At 44.8% G+C, this 15,160-nt stretch overlaps 1 pseudogene; it reads right to left on the bottom strand.

Moving 5' to 3' along the window:
- Positions 1-11,411: 11,411 nt before the first annotated feature.
- On the bottom strand, positions 11,412-13,540 carry LOC116272772 (annotated as a pseudogene).
- Positions 13,541-15,160: the final 1,620 nt, after the last annotated feature.

The raw sequence follows: 15,160 nt of genomic DNA, 5'->3' as shown, positions 1-15,160 counted from the left end.
CAGAAGCAGGAACAAGGAGGCTGTAGGGCAGCTGTCTGGGTAGGGAAAACGTGTTACTCATCCCCTGCTGTGGGGACACCAAAGCTCTGCAAATCAACTGTCCCAGCCTCATCTGAGGAGAGGAGCAAGGGTGCGGGACTCAGGTGGGAGGGCCCAGGGACCCCTGCCTCAACAGCACAGTGGGGTGAACCTGAGGGGCAGACTGGCCCTTTGCTCCCCTGCGGCAGGCAGCTAATGAAGTTTTTCTAAACCAGTTTACTGGGCCGCAGATATTGTCATCCATGGAGAACTCGAATTGTCAGAATCACCAAAGATTCTAAAACACAGATGGTGGTGGTTCAGTGGGCTCCACTGGACTCCTCCTCTTCTGATGCTCAGAGGCAAAGGTCCTTTTCCTGATTTCAGGAAAGGGGGCAAGAGCGGCCACAAGGAAATCATGTGAGCAGGGAGAGAATCATGGCAGTTCGGGGTGAGAACGCTGACTCCTGCGGATTAGAGGGCCCACGTGACGGTAATGGCCAGCCTTAGGGCCGGTGGGCAAGGGTCTGTGGTGGGGTGGACCCCACCTGGGCTTGCATGCTGACCCCGAGAGGCAGCAAGAGAAAGCAGAAGTAGTTTTCTGCCTGCAGTGGAGGATCAGGTAGTGCCTTTCCCTGCTGCTTCCTTCTTGGGGCCCTGAGATCCTATTCTCCCTGCAAGGAAACAAAAAGGCAATTAAATGAGTGGGACTAGAAAAGACTGACAGGAGGCCGGACGCGATGGCTCACACCTGTAATCCTGGCACTTTGGGAGGCAAAGGCAGGTAGATCACCTGAGGTCAGGAGTTCGAGACCAGTCTAGCCAACATGGTGAAACCCCGTCTCTACTAAAAATACAAAAATTAGCTGGGCGTGGTGGCGGGTGCCTGTTAGCCCAGCTACTTGGGAGGCTGAGGCAGGAGAATCACTTGAACCCGGAAGGCAGAGGTTTCAGTGAGCTGAGATCACACCACTGCGCTCCAGCCTGGACCACAGAGTGAGACTCCATCTCGAAGAAAGAAAAGACTGACAGAGAAACAAATGGGAAAACACAGAGGAAGAAAGTCTATACTAAGCAAGAGCCACAGAGAAAATAAGAGTAGAAATGGGAGTGAGGGTAAAGAAAAGGAAGATGTGAGCAGATACAGGGAAAAGGAGAAGAGGACAAGCCTGCTTTAGAAAGAGCAAGAAAGCTGGTCAGAGCCAGAGCACTGTCTCGGCTTCTGAATCATGTGGCCTGTCCATGGGCTCTCTGACCCGGCCGGGCCTTCCATGGGGCCAGGCAGGCTGAAAGCAGGCCCATGGTCTTCCCCAGAAGGTGAAAGCTTTAGACATGAAGACAAGGAGAGGAAGCCATTGGAGCAGCAGAGAAGGGGGTGGAGGAAGGTTATCCTCCCTCATGATGGGGAACACGCAGTGGACAATGGGGATAACAGCACCCACTCTAAGGTTATTGAGAATAAAACAAGACAAGGCCTGTGCAGTAGCTACCTCAGCAGCATCCCCCAAGGACTGTTCTGAGAACAGTGATGACAGCCTGCACCATCCAGGGGATTGTGGGGACAGTATGGAGTTGATCCCAGAAGCATATAAGAGTCAAGATTGACTAGCTGTAGAAAGAAGAGCAGAAAGAGGCCAGGGGTGGTGGCTCATGCCTGTAATCCCAGCACTTTGGGAGGCTGAGGTGGGTGAATCACCTGAGGTCAGGAGTTCGAGACCAGCCTGGCCAACATAGTGAAACCCCGTCTCTACTAAAAATACAAAAATTTGCCAGGTGTGGTGACGCGCACCTATAATCCCAGTTACTCAGGAGGCTGAGGCAGGAGAATCACTTGAGCTCAGGAGGTGGAAGTTGCAGTGAGCCAAGATCACTCCACTGCACTCCAGCCTGGGTGACAGAGCAAGACTCCATCTCAAAAAAAAAAAGAAAAGAAAAGAAAAAAAGAAGAACAGAAGGAAGACCCAAAGTCTGTTCCTGGATTTCTGTTTTGGGTAACTAGTGGGTGATCATGACAGGGAATAAAGGAAATGTGGATTCTGGGGAGGAAATCAGTTGTTTCATATTATTAACATTTATATCTGGGCAGAAAAGTATAACGGGCCAATAAACATGAACATGTGCTCCTCCTCACCAGTAACTAAAGAATGAAAATGAAAACAAAATCCTTATTTATCAGAATGGGATACAAAATTGAAAATATCCAGTACTGGCAAGGATACAACAGGCATTCTCATACATAGTTGATGGAAGTATAATGTATAAAACCATTTTGGGGAACAATTTGGAAAGATTTATCTAAAATGTTAATTGTGCTTTCTGTTTGATCCCATCATTCCCCTTTAAGGAATTTATTCTAGAGCTTCCGAAGTTAAAAGCACCAAGCTATTCCCTGAAGCTTGTTTGTATTAGCAAGAACACCTCAATTCCTCCACGATCCAACCATGTGATCTTGGGCAAATTACTTCCCCTGCCTGTGCATCAGTTTCCCCACTTGTAAAATTGGCACACACACACACAAATAGCACTTAGATCATTCATTTGTTAGGATTAAATGAGGAAATGCAAGACAAGCGCTTAGCATGGAGCCTGAGCGATGATCGGCGCCCAGCTAAGGTTAGCATTCCTATTCCTCTTGCTAGCAGCAGGGGTTCCTGATGGTGCCTTAGTGGAGGGACTCTTAGGGAGGAGGGAATAGCTGGGCTTTGGGGGAGCACTGCTGCATGAAGCTGAAAGCCCAGAGCAGACAGGAGAGAAGATGAGTCTGCTACTAAAGTGCCCACTTCAATCACAGCAGGGAAGGAAGCAGGAGATTCAGAGACAGTCTGGAGAGATGTGTAACGACAGTAGACGAAAAGGAGAGGTAGTTGGGATTCTTTGTTTTTTGATTGGGGAAATCTATAAACCAATGAGCCTCAAGGTTCCTGCGGAAAAGTCACCAGCCTGGCACAGCCCCAGAGTCTGGGGGTGGATTATTTAGCGCTCCCTTGCTGCAGAAGTGCACCTGGGCTTCCAGAACAAGCAGGGGTGAGGAGCGAGGGTGGCAAAAGAATGGCTGGTCTGGAGCTTTGTGGCCTCACAGTGCTGGGAACCCAGTTCAATCGTTCTAGGATGACTTTGGGAGCACGTAGTGCCTTGGTCTCCTCGGTAGGAACGGGTCTGTGGCGTCATGAACCTGACTTTGCTCTCAGCAGCTGTGTCACATGGGATAATCCGTTGTCTGTACTTGAATTGGGTGGGCACAGCTCTTTTGCATTCTATCTGCCCACTTTTCTTACTGTCACTGCTCATGGGCTCAGAACTGCAAAGATGTTCTGGGCCTGAGCATCTCTTCCCCTCGATCCCACCAAACCTCCATGCTGTGTAGGGTATCTGGAACAGAGTTGAAGGAGTAAGCAGACACCTTACAGTGCATTTTGTGTGCTTACAAATAGCTCTTGAAATTTCACCCTTAGAGAGTCCTATGTTTTGGGATTCCGCAAGTATTCCTGACAAGTATGTTAACATTCATCAATTCACATCTGTGTGAAAAAACATGTAATCCTACTGAATTTCCCTCGGAGCCGTGATTGGTTTAGAAAGACAGAGGTTTCATGAGGTGGATGGAGAAGAAGAGGGCAACTTCAGAACTCATGCCATTAACCAGAGGAAGGCAGGACTCAGTTTCATGATAAGGTAGGGGTTCTCTTTTTCTTTTCTTTTGAGATGGAGTTTCACTCTTGTCACCCAGGCTGAAGTGCAGTGGCTCCATCTGGGCACACTGCAACCTCCGCCTCCTGGGTTCAAGCAATTCTCGTGCCTCAGCCTCCCAATTAGCTGGGATTACAGGCACCTTTCGGCTAATTTTTGTATTTCTAATAGAGACGGGGTTTCACCATGTTGGCCAGGCTGGTCTCAAACTCCTGACTTCAGGTGATCTGCCCGCGCCAGCCTCCCAAAGTGGTGTGAGCCGCTGTACCCGGCCCTCTGACTCTTGAAAAGCCCTGGAACCTGGAGCAGGAGAGAGAGTCTCCAAAATAAACCTGATCAGCTCTACAGGGTGGTGGAATTCTGGTAGAATGCAGAGATCATATGGCTAGGTATGGAAGATCTGCATTCCTGTCTCAACTTTGCAACTTAATAGTTCCATGGACCCAATTCCCCATAGCTAATCTCTCTTCCCTAGGTTATAAAGGAGTTGGTCATGCCTGCCCCAGAATTTGTTTGAATGTGACTGTGTTTTGAAAAATATTCCCACTGCCACCTAAGCTCAAGCACATTTTTTATCATTACTATTGGAAACATCCCACGAGGGCTGGCCTCAGGCAGGTCAATGTGGGAGCATGTTCTGGATGGCTGAGGCCGGCTGGCCGGCAGCCTTGGCTTCAGGTCTCTCAGAGTCACTCACAGAAGCACTGAAATGACCCACTCATCTTTGTTGAGATCTAAACCTTAAACAGAACAAGTCTAATTGACAGCAAGCTTCCTTCAAGGAGTTTCAATGAACAATTCAGGGCCTGCTCATGCTGGGATAAGATGGACAAAGAACTCTGGGTTTGTGCTTCTGCCTTGGGGAGTGCCTCTGCCAGGGCAGGCAGCCAGGGCCTGTGCCTAGGTCTCTCTATTAAACTTCTTTCTCTTGGGCTGGGCCACAGAGCCCTGATTCACCCCACAGCAGCTCCCAGCCCTGCCAAGAAAGTGTGGGATGGGGCCTGCGCTGAGTGCAGAGTGAAGCAGGTGCCCAGTGGGCACAATGTTGCGTGTGCAATAAAGAAATTGTATAGGACTGCCCCTGCTCATGTGGATGGGAGAGAAGATGTAGGCACACAGTGGGGGCAATGCCCACTAGCATTTCATAAGTGCAGTGGTGGTAGGGGTGGGAAGAGCCCTGACCCCAAGTTAGACATGAGTTCAAGTCCTTATTCTGCCACCTTCAACCTTTCTCAGTCTCAGTTTCCTCGTCTGTAAAAGCAAGGATGAGACTGCCAGAGCTCTCTGGCCCATGGTTGTTGTGAAGAGTTCTTGGTATTATGATGCACTGTACAAAAAACCTGTCATTATTAATGATGCATTATCAGCATTAATGATACATTGCTAATGATTCAAGTGCTGGAGGGACCACAGTAGAGGTGATGAGATTTGTGTGGCAGTTTCATGATCATGAAGCCTATTGGTAAATGTTCTGAAGATTTTTAGATACAAACGACTGCTTGGCTTTACTTCTTATCATAGAAGTCAGAGCTAGGAAAAGAGAGATTAATCATCTAATTCAAGCACCTAATTTTACAGACAAGCCGACAGAGGTAGAGCCTAGAGACACCATTTGATTTCTGTTTGCTTTATGCCATGCTTCTGGCACAGACTAGATGTTCAATGCTTGTGCTTAGTACTAGTTGTTGTTGTTGTTGTTGTTTTGGAGACAGAGTCTCACTCTGGCTGGAGTGCAGTGGTGCAATCTGGGCTCACTGTAACTTCTTCCTCCCAGGTTCAAGCAATTCTTGTGCCTCAGCCTCCCGAGTAGCTGGGATTAGAGGCATGTGTCACCACAGCCAGCTAATTTTTGTATTTTTAGTAGAGACAGGGTTTTACCATGTTGCTCTCAGTCTGATCTCGAACTCTTGGGCTCAGGCAATCCGCCCTCCTCGGCCTCCCAAAGCACTAGGATTACAGGCACGAACAACTGTGCTTGGCCATTGTGCTTAGTACTTAATGAGACAGAACTGAATTAATTCTCCCACCTAAGGCTTAGTGAGTGCAGGACTGGGACTCTATGACACTGCATGGTGAGATGGAAGGAGAAAAAAATAGGACCTGAGATCGACGTGCACATGCACTTTTTCAACAGTCCTCAAAGCATCTGGAATACTTGAAGTACCTTTTAGATAACATAATTCAACTGCATTATTCTATAAGTAATAAAATGATATAATTATGTCTATGTGTACATACATAGTTTTTGGCATGGGGAGGTGATGAGGAAAGAGTAAAGTGATCGTAATTCCTGCTGGTTACACATCCTGAACTGTAAATTTTCAGGTATTTTAGTTTAGAGGTAACTCCTTCTCTTGCTGTTGAAAAAAAATCCTCAATTTAAAATTAAATAGTTTCTTATAAATATGATATACATACACAGGTGCATACATATATACATTTGTATGTATGTATCTATCTAGTCTACACATAATTTGCTTTCTTTTAAACTACAAAAAACTGTCCTTCCTAGCTGCATAATTAACACTGAGTTTTACTGCAGTGCTTCAACATCCTTTGCCTGGCTACTTCCTCAAATGACCTAGATCTGTTTTGATCTCTGGATAGGGATAGCATGCTGCCTAGGGAAGATTCTGTATTAGAAATTATTCAGGAGGTCTGGCTGCTTGTCAAAAGTCTTCTGCTCTTTACTACGGACCTTGGTTTTCTCCTCGGGGTTGGGGCAGGCAGGGAACACGTGAACTAGTGTTACTTTACAAACATGTATGTAATCGGGCTTATGATTTGACAGCAACTTTCTAAGTGCTTGCAAATATGAACTTATTTAATCCTCATAACCACTCCATGAGTTGCCATTATTACCCCTTATTTAATAGATGAGGCTAAATAATTTATTTAAATTCTGCAATAATTTAGGAACCCTTGGAAAAACCCTCTGCTAAAACTAACACCACTCTTTTTTCTTTCTTTCTTTTTTCTTTTTGGTGTAGTTGGCAGGATTTAATACCACTCTTCAATGAAAAAGGAAACTTATCTGATGGCTCTTTCTAGTAGTAGATACTCTTAACTTTGGTGAGGGGTCATATACCCCTTGAAGAATTAGATGAGGCTAGGCACGGCAGCTCACGTCTGTAATTCCAGCACTTTGGGAGGCAGAGAAGGGAGGATCACATGAGGTCAGGAGTTTGAGACCAAGCCGGCCAATATGGTGAAACCCCCATCTCTACTCAAAATACAAAAATGAGCCAGGTATGGTAGCGGGCACCTGTAATCCCAGCTACTTGGGCAGCTGGGGCAGGAGAATCACTTGAACCTGGGAGGCAGAAGTTGCAGTGAGCCGAGATCATGCCATTGCACTCCAGCCTGGAAGACAAGAGGGAAAGTTGTCTCAAAAAAAAAAAAAAAAAAAAAAAAAAAAAGAATCTGATGAAAGTTTTAGATCTCTTACTTGGAAAATACACCTTCATTGACAAATTAATTTGTATCCCAAAGTCATCTGTAGAATCCAAGTGAGAAACAGTTATTATAGTAGAGGAATGCATCAGCACCCTCTGGGAGGAATTACAGCTTCTCTCCATGTGAACTCCAAACCATAGAGAGGGAGAGATTCTGGAATCTGCCTTATGCTCTGGGTGCGACATGCCCCTTCTTTTTCAATTATTCTAGATTAGAAATCATCTGGACAAACGAATAGCCATAGTGGTTATGAAAGGTGAGATTCTTGAGTACTTTCACATTCTGCATTATATATTTCTGCAAATATTTTCCTGTAAGCATGTATTACTATTGTAATCAGACACAACATAAAGAAGAAAACCAAAGTTTGCATTACAGACAATCACAGATTTGCAAAATTTTGTGCATACAAGGAAATTCACTGCTGTTTTGCTTGCAGTTCTCCTACATGGCCTCGGTTGAGGAGAGGCTAACTCAACTATGGTGCCTCCTTCACTGGATTGCTGTGTGGCTGCTAAAACACCTGCAGGGTACCTGTGAATGTGCCGAGAGAGCCTCAGATACATTGTTAGGAGAATAAGGCAAGATGTAAAATGGTGTAGAGGGTACTACAATTTTGTGGAGGGAAGAAAAAGGAATATTAGTTGATGCATCGAATACCTTTAGGAGGACCAGAAAAACCTGGCAAGAGTGATTGTCTCTAGAAGGTCTGAGCAGTAAGGGAGGCTTGCTGTTCACTCTGTACCCTTTCATACCTTTGAAATTTGTTCAATTTATGAATTACCTATTCAATAAATAGATAAAAATTTGTAAAAAGAAAGAGACTTTAAATGTCATTGAGAATCATCTCCCTGTTATCTAAGAGTTTTCTTCCTACCATAGAACCCTGCGTAGTCTGTCTTTTTTGCCTGGAGCACCCTTCTATACCCCAACCCAGCCTGCGGATCTCAGCTCAGTTGAGGGTTTCTCATCAAGGATATCTCCAGCCTCCCGTGATAGGTCAAACACCCTTTTATCTGCTCTTGTAACATCCAATGGGCCTTTCCATCAAACACTTTCCCAGTTGCAGTTTTACATACACTCCTGTGATTGTTCGATTCATGTTTGTCTCTCCCTAGGAGGTATAAGCTACATGAGAGAAGGGTCTTTGATTTTGCTCACCACTATATCCATAAAATTTGAAACACACAGCCGGGCGCGGTGGCTCAAGCCTGTAATCCCAGCACTTTGGGAGGCCGAGACGGGCGGATCATGAGGTCAGGAGATCGAGACCATCCTGGCTAACACGGTGAAACCCCGTCTCTACTAAAAAATACAAAAAGCTAGCCAGGCGACGTGGCGGGCGCCTGTAGTCCCAGCTACTCGGGAGGCTGAGACAGGAGAATGGCATAAACCCGGGAGGCGGAGCTTGCAGTGAGCTGAGATCCGGCCACTGCACTCCACCCAGCCCAGGCGACAGAGCGAGACTCCGTCTCAAAAAAAAAAAAAAAAAAAAAAAAAAAAATTGAAACACACGAATGTACTTGGTGCACTGGTATGGAGTAGGGTAAACAGTGAATGAATAGGGGGGTATATGTGCCAGTCACCACCTCTACTACTGGTCATCAGGCCTGTTCTTAATTATTATTTAAAAATTAATTTTAAAAATTTTATCTATTTATTTATTTATTTTGAGACCATGTTATGAAACTGGCTAATTTTTATTTTTTGTTTCTTTTTTGTTTGTTTGTTTGTTTGTTTGTTTCAGATGGAGTCTTGCTCTGTCTCCCAGGCTGGAGTGCAGTGACGTGATCTCAGCTCACCGCAACCTCCGCCTCCTGGCTTCAAGCAATTCTCCTGCCTCAGCCTCCCAAATAGCTGGGATTACAGACACATGCCACCACGCCCAGCTTATTTTTATATTTTCAGTTGAGACAGGGTTTTGCCATGTTGCCCAGGCTGATGTCAAACTCCTGGGCTCAAGTGATCCACCTACCTCAGCTTCCCAAGGCGTGAGCCACTGTGCCAGACCAGCCTGCTCTTTTTCTTTTTTTAGAGACAGAGTCTCTCGCTAGGCTGGAGTGCGGTAGCATGATCTTGGCTCACTGCAGCCTCGAACTCCTGGGCTCAACTGATCCTCCCACCTCTGCCCCTCAAAGTGCTGGGGTCTCAGGCATGAGCCACAGTGCCAAGCCAGGCCTCTTGTTAAACATCTGAGAAGAAGGCCGGGCGCGGTGGCTCAAGCCTGTAATTCCAAGCACTTTGGGAGGCCGAGACGGGTGGATCACGAGGTCAGGAGATCGAGACCATCCTAGTGAACACGGTGAAACCCCGTCTCTACTAAAAAATACAAAAAACTAGCCGGGCGAGATGGCGGGCGCCTGTAATCCCAGTTACTTGGGAGGCTGAGGCAGGAGAATGGCGTAAACCCGGGAGGTGGAGCTTGCAGTGAGCTGAGATCTGGCCACTGCACTCCAGCCCGGGCGACAGAGCGAGACTCCGTCTCAAAAAAAAAAAAAAACAAAAAAAAAAATCTGAGAAGCAGGATCTCACAACTCCCTCGAGCTGTCCATTGCACCTTTAAATTCCTCTCACTGTTGTTAATTTCAGCTCATACTGAGCTAAACTGAGTCTTTGTGGCTTTCACCCACTGGATTTAATTCAGCCTCAGTAACACAGAGAGCAGGACTAATCCTCTTTCATATGATTGCTTTTAAAATATTTGAGCATATAGAGTTTCCTTTTTACCTAACTATGAATCTTACATTCTTTCAGCCACTACTAACTGACTGAAAGCCATTACTAACTCTCCTTGAGAGTGGGGAAGGTGTCACCTACATTTCTGTTATCTGTAGCCCTCAGCTCTGGGTTTGGCTTAGTATATGTTGTTTAGATAGAATCATTTTTTATATGGCATCTTTTGTATTACTTACCCTGAACATGTTCCACTTTGCCTCTTAAAATATTGGCCAAAATGCTGGACAAATATCATAGCTTCAGTCTCCCCAGTGCACCTTCTTTCCATTGTCCATAACTCTAGTAATGCCAGCTAAGATCCCATGAGCTTTGGGGGCAGCCATTGATGACACATAGTCAGCCTTGTTCTTGCTACTCTCCTTCTTTCTGTTGTTCAGAGCTCCTGTTTCTACCCTAGAGCATTACTGTATGTTGGCCCTTATGTATTAAAATCCTGCACTCGACTGCTCCCAGGCTCATTAGAATGGCTAATGTTACAATGTTGACTTGTTTTTCAGACTCTCCAAAGCCAGACCAACAGCTTCATGAAATACCGTGAGTTCCACACCAAGAATGACATCACGTTTAAAAAAAATAGGTCCACTTGGACCTACATGCCACGGCAAATACCATTTGGGACTGACCCACAATGGTTCCCTCTACAACACCTTTACTCAGTGAGTATCTCCAGAGACGAAAGGAAAACTTGAAGGTTTGAGCTTCAAGTGAGAGTTTTTTTAAAGGCCAGCCTCTTTACTCATCAACCCTGCTGCTCAGAACTCTGATGAGACCCATTCTCGAGAGCTCTCATAATGCTGAATCTAAGCTCTCAGCATCAGATGACTCCTGGGTAATGTGAGCACGGGCACATCATTGCTAATGTGCGCAGTGCTTGGCAGAACGCCACAAGGCCGATATGTCGAGTGTAGCTTCTCAGTCTCTTAGCCAAGATCAACCGCAGAACCAGTCAATCTCCAACATTGTAATAACTCCTCTGTGGGGAACATGGGGAACATAGCCTGACCTGGTAAGGGGACAGATGCAGTGATTTAGTTTCTTTTTCCCATATTCAGCTTTCATGAGCCATATGACAAATGAGCAGAGGATCAGAGCATGCTGGGAACTAATGAACCAGAGGGAAAAATTCATTTAATGACTTAAGTGTGTTTTATCTAATGTGAAATGTAGGTCAATTCACTATAAATTTATTCATAGGGATTATTTGTCCTTAGCCTGATTACATGGCATGTGCTGCAAGATTCAGCCCTGTGAAAAACAGAACAGGCTCTGCCTGTCTGTGTCCATCCTTACCTTCCCTCAGCATCCCTTCCCCTCACACACACACACAGGGTGGCAGGAATCTAGCAACATCCATCAGTGCTTGTCTCAACAGATAAGACTGATTTCAAACTATTCAAAACACTGATTTGGGGCTGTTCATTTTATTTTTTCAGACGGGGTCTCACTCTGTCTCCCAGGCTGCAGTGCAGTGGCACAGTCATAGTTCACTGCAGCCTCAACCTCCTGGGCTCAAGTGATCCTCCCACCTCAGCCTCCCAATAGCTGAGACTACAGGTGCACCCCACTACACCTAGCTAATTTTATTTTTTTCTTTCATAATTGAGATTTTATTGATTGAGGATCAGTACAGACAATTCTTAACATATGCAACAAAAATCTAAAAAGCCATGAATTATAATTCATTTTTAAAGTTATTCCAGTGATTTCCCAGCTTGAAATTCCGAAGCAAATTTTCCTTAAGAGGCTATCAGGTACCAGTATCTTCACATGTTGATAAGCTGTTACATACATCCCACCAATTCACAACTGGAATAGCGTGTACACTACATATTCAAATTTTTAATCTTTCACAGTACAGTAACAAAGTTATTAGGAAATCAGGACTACCACAACCAAAGTTGCAGATTGCACATAATTCTCACAGGGAGAGCCGTAAAAAAAGAGTGGTTTTCTTTAGGAAGCAATTCTACTAAAAAACAACATGGGAATAGAAGTAATTTAAAATGTTCAAGACATTAAATGCAGGACTGACTCCATATTGCCATTTAATATGCTTTGTATTATAGGATATGAAAACTAACCCCCCATCTATGGAAAGTTAAGCTGACACCAGAGACAGTCAAAGCTTCCCATAATTCAATATCCCACACTATTTTCTGGTTGTACCAAAAAATTAACAACAAATGATTTCACCTCTTAAAAAAAAAACATTTACACTTAAAAAATGGGATGAGATGGGATTCCCTCCTTCTCAAAAATGTTTCTAGAGCTACTAAAAAGCTTGTATTTACAAAATAGTTGATAAAAATATTCCTCTGGATTGTACCAGAAGGGAGACAGAGACCACTGATAAGACATGGTGTATGGTGTTCATCAGACTCGGCTTCCTTCTCTCCTGCTTCATCAGGGAGGCTGGACTGTCCTCAGTTTTCGTTTCACTGTTTTCTGCAGGTAAATCTTGCTTAATTTCTTGGTTAGCCACTTCAGCCTGTTTTCCCTTTGCTCCCCTTTTCCCTTTTGTTTGCATTTTTTTATCTGAAGATTTATCCTTCGCTGCTGCCTTTTTTGGCTTCACTTCCACTTTTGCAGGAGGTTTAGCTGACAACTGCGCCAATCTCCTCTTGGGCTCTTCCTTGGCAGCCCCGTAGGTGGAGCTGACCTTCCTCTTGGGCATCCTGGTGGCGAGGAGGGCACGTGCCGTGCCAGGTGCCTGCGGGCCATGGTGCACCAAGAGCCTTCTCGAAGCTGGGCTGCCTGTCCGCTGCCACTTCTCCCTCCGCCCGAGCTGCTGAGACCCACAGCGAAGGTGGTGGGAGAACGGAATGGAACTGGATCGGGAGCCCGCCTCCTAATTTTCTAATTTTTGTAAAGATGGGGTTTTGCCATGTTGTCCGCTGGTCTCAAACTCCTGGGCTCAAGCTATCCTCTTGCCTTGGCCTCCCAAAGTGCTGGGATTGTAGGCTTGAACAACCATGCCCGTTTTATTACATTTTTGGAAACACTTGGAAAAATCTAAAGGCTGGACACCTACACAGAAATTCAGACGTATTGCTGAGTAGAGTCCAAAAGAAAAATTAGACAAGAAGGAGAGAATTTCATCACTCTGTTGGTCCAGCCAGGTATGTGTCACCAGAGAGACAAATTTATCAAACTCAACAACCAGGGAATGAGTCTTGGGAGGTTTGGCTAGCAACGGTTTCTCAACTCTAAGAAACTCAAGATAACAATCTTAGGGCACTTGTCATCATCGTCATTGTTGTTATTATTTTGTAAAATGCAAATTAGTAACTGAACAGGTCGGCTTGCATTCATGTCCTGTTAGCTTCCTTAGCTTCATTACCTCTTAGAATAAAAAAGAATGTTCAGTCCTTGGTCCTAAAAGATAGGGGTCATAAAGCAATTTGAAGGAAGATTTGAATAAAGGCTTAAAAAAAGACATCGATTCAAAATAGATGCCCACAAGATCATATTTGGGGAGGAAAAATGTGTGATGACCTAGTTCACATCGGTATAATTTGTGGTTTACTGCAGCAATGTGAAAATCTTATCATCAAAAATCGTCTTTCTGACTCAGAGAAGAGAATAATGAAATTGTAAGCTTCTTTTTCTTTTCTAAGTTTAGCATTGATTTTAGAAGAAACATATAGGGAAATACTAAGAAACATTAACTTTTTTTTTGAGACGGAGTCTTGCTCTGTCTCCAGGCTGGAGTGCAATAGCGTGATCTCGGCTCACTGCAGCCTCCATCTCCTGGGTTCAAGTGATTCTCCCACCTCAGCCTCCCGAGTAGCTGGGATTACAGGCGCATGCCACCACGCCTGGCTAATTTTTTTTTGTATTTTTAGTAGAGACAGGGGTTTCACCATGTTGGCCAGGATAGTCTTGATCTCTTGACCTTGTGATCCACCTACCTCGGCCCCGCAAAGTGCTGGGATTACAGGCGTGAGCCACCGCACCCAGCCAGGAGCACTAACTTAACATTGAGCACCTAGCAAGTAAAGCCAAATGTCGTACTTTTTCCCATGCCAATTTCATCTCCAAAACAAAGAACAGGATAATCTTTTCATAATTCTGTAAATTCTAATGCGTTTTACAGGGGAAAACAAAGAATGCAACTTTTTTTTTTTTTTTTTTTGAGCCTGTTACCCAGGCTGGAGTGCAGTGGCACAATCACTGCTCACTACAGCCTTGAACTCCTGACCTCAAGCAATCCTCCCACTTCAGGCTCCTAAGTAGCTGGTACTACAGGCATGCGCCACCTCACCCAGCTGATTTTAAATTTTTTTGTAGAGACAGGGGTCTCCCTATGTTGCTCAGGCTGGCCTCCAACTTCTGGGCTCAAATAACTTTTTGTTTCATGTGTTTCTAGTTAAGAAATGAGACCATTAGGTTAAATGCACTCTCCTTATCTTCCCTAGAAATCATGATTTAGTTTCCCTTTTTTTTTTTTTTTGTAGAAACAATGGAGAGGCCAGGCTCAGCAGCTCGCCTGTAATCCCAGCACTTTGGGAAGCTGAGGTGGGAGGATCACTTGAGCCTAGGAATTCAAGGTGACAATGAACTATGATCACACCACACTGCACTCCAGCCTGGGTGACAGAGTGATACCCTGTCTCCAAAAAAGCAAAATAAAATAAAATAAAATAATAAAACAGAAAACAGTAGAGAACTCTAAAAAACCTTCAAAGTAACTTCTCAAGTCCTATAAAAAGACTTAAATTGCATTGTTCCTGGATGACGGGGGTTTGAAATGTAAGTAATAATAATGTCCTATGTTTGTTTGAAATTTTACAGTTTATAACGTGCTTTCACTCATACTATTTTATCTGATTCTCATATTGCCCTGTGATTCTCAGCAGAGCTTCATCTTGCATGAGGGGTTGGGTTCCGTAGTAAACAAGGAAGGTGAAATACACTTAACATACACTTAACATCTCCTGACCATGAAATAGAGGATACACAATTTTGTGTCTATGTAAATAAGTTCGTTTGCTTTAGAGGCCAGGATATACCAAAACCTCCACAACTTAAAACCCAGTGAGGGGGCTGGGTGCAGTGACTTACACCTGTAATCCCAGCACTTTGAGAGGCCAAGGCAGGTGGATGACTTGAGGACAGGAGTTTGAGAATAGCCTGGCCAACATGGTAAATCCCTCTCTACCAAAAAAATACAAACATTAGCGGGCACGGTGGCACATGCCTATAAATCCCAACTACTCAGGAGGCTGAAGCAAGAGAATCGCTTGAATCCAGAAGGGGGAAG

This window comes from Papio anubis, unplaced genomic scaffold, assembly GCF_008728515.1.
Source record: "Papio anubis isolate 15944 unplaced genomic scaffold, Panubis1.0 scaffold189, whole genome shotgun sequence".
NCBI lineage: Eukaryota > Metazoa > Chordata > Mammalia > Primates > Cercopithecidae > Papio > Papio anubis.
This window is presented reverse-complemented; position numbering and strand designations above follow the sequence as displayed.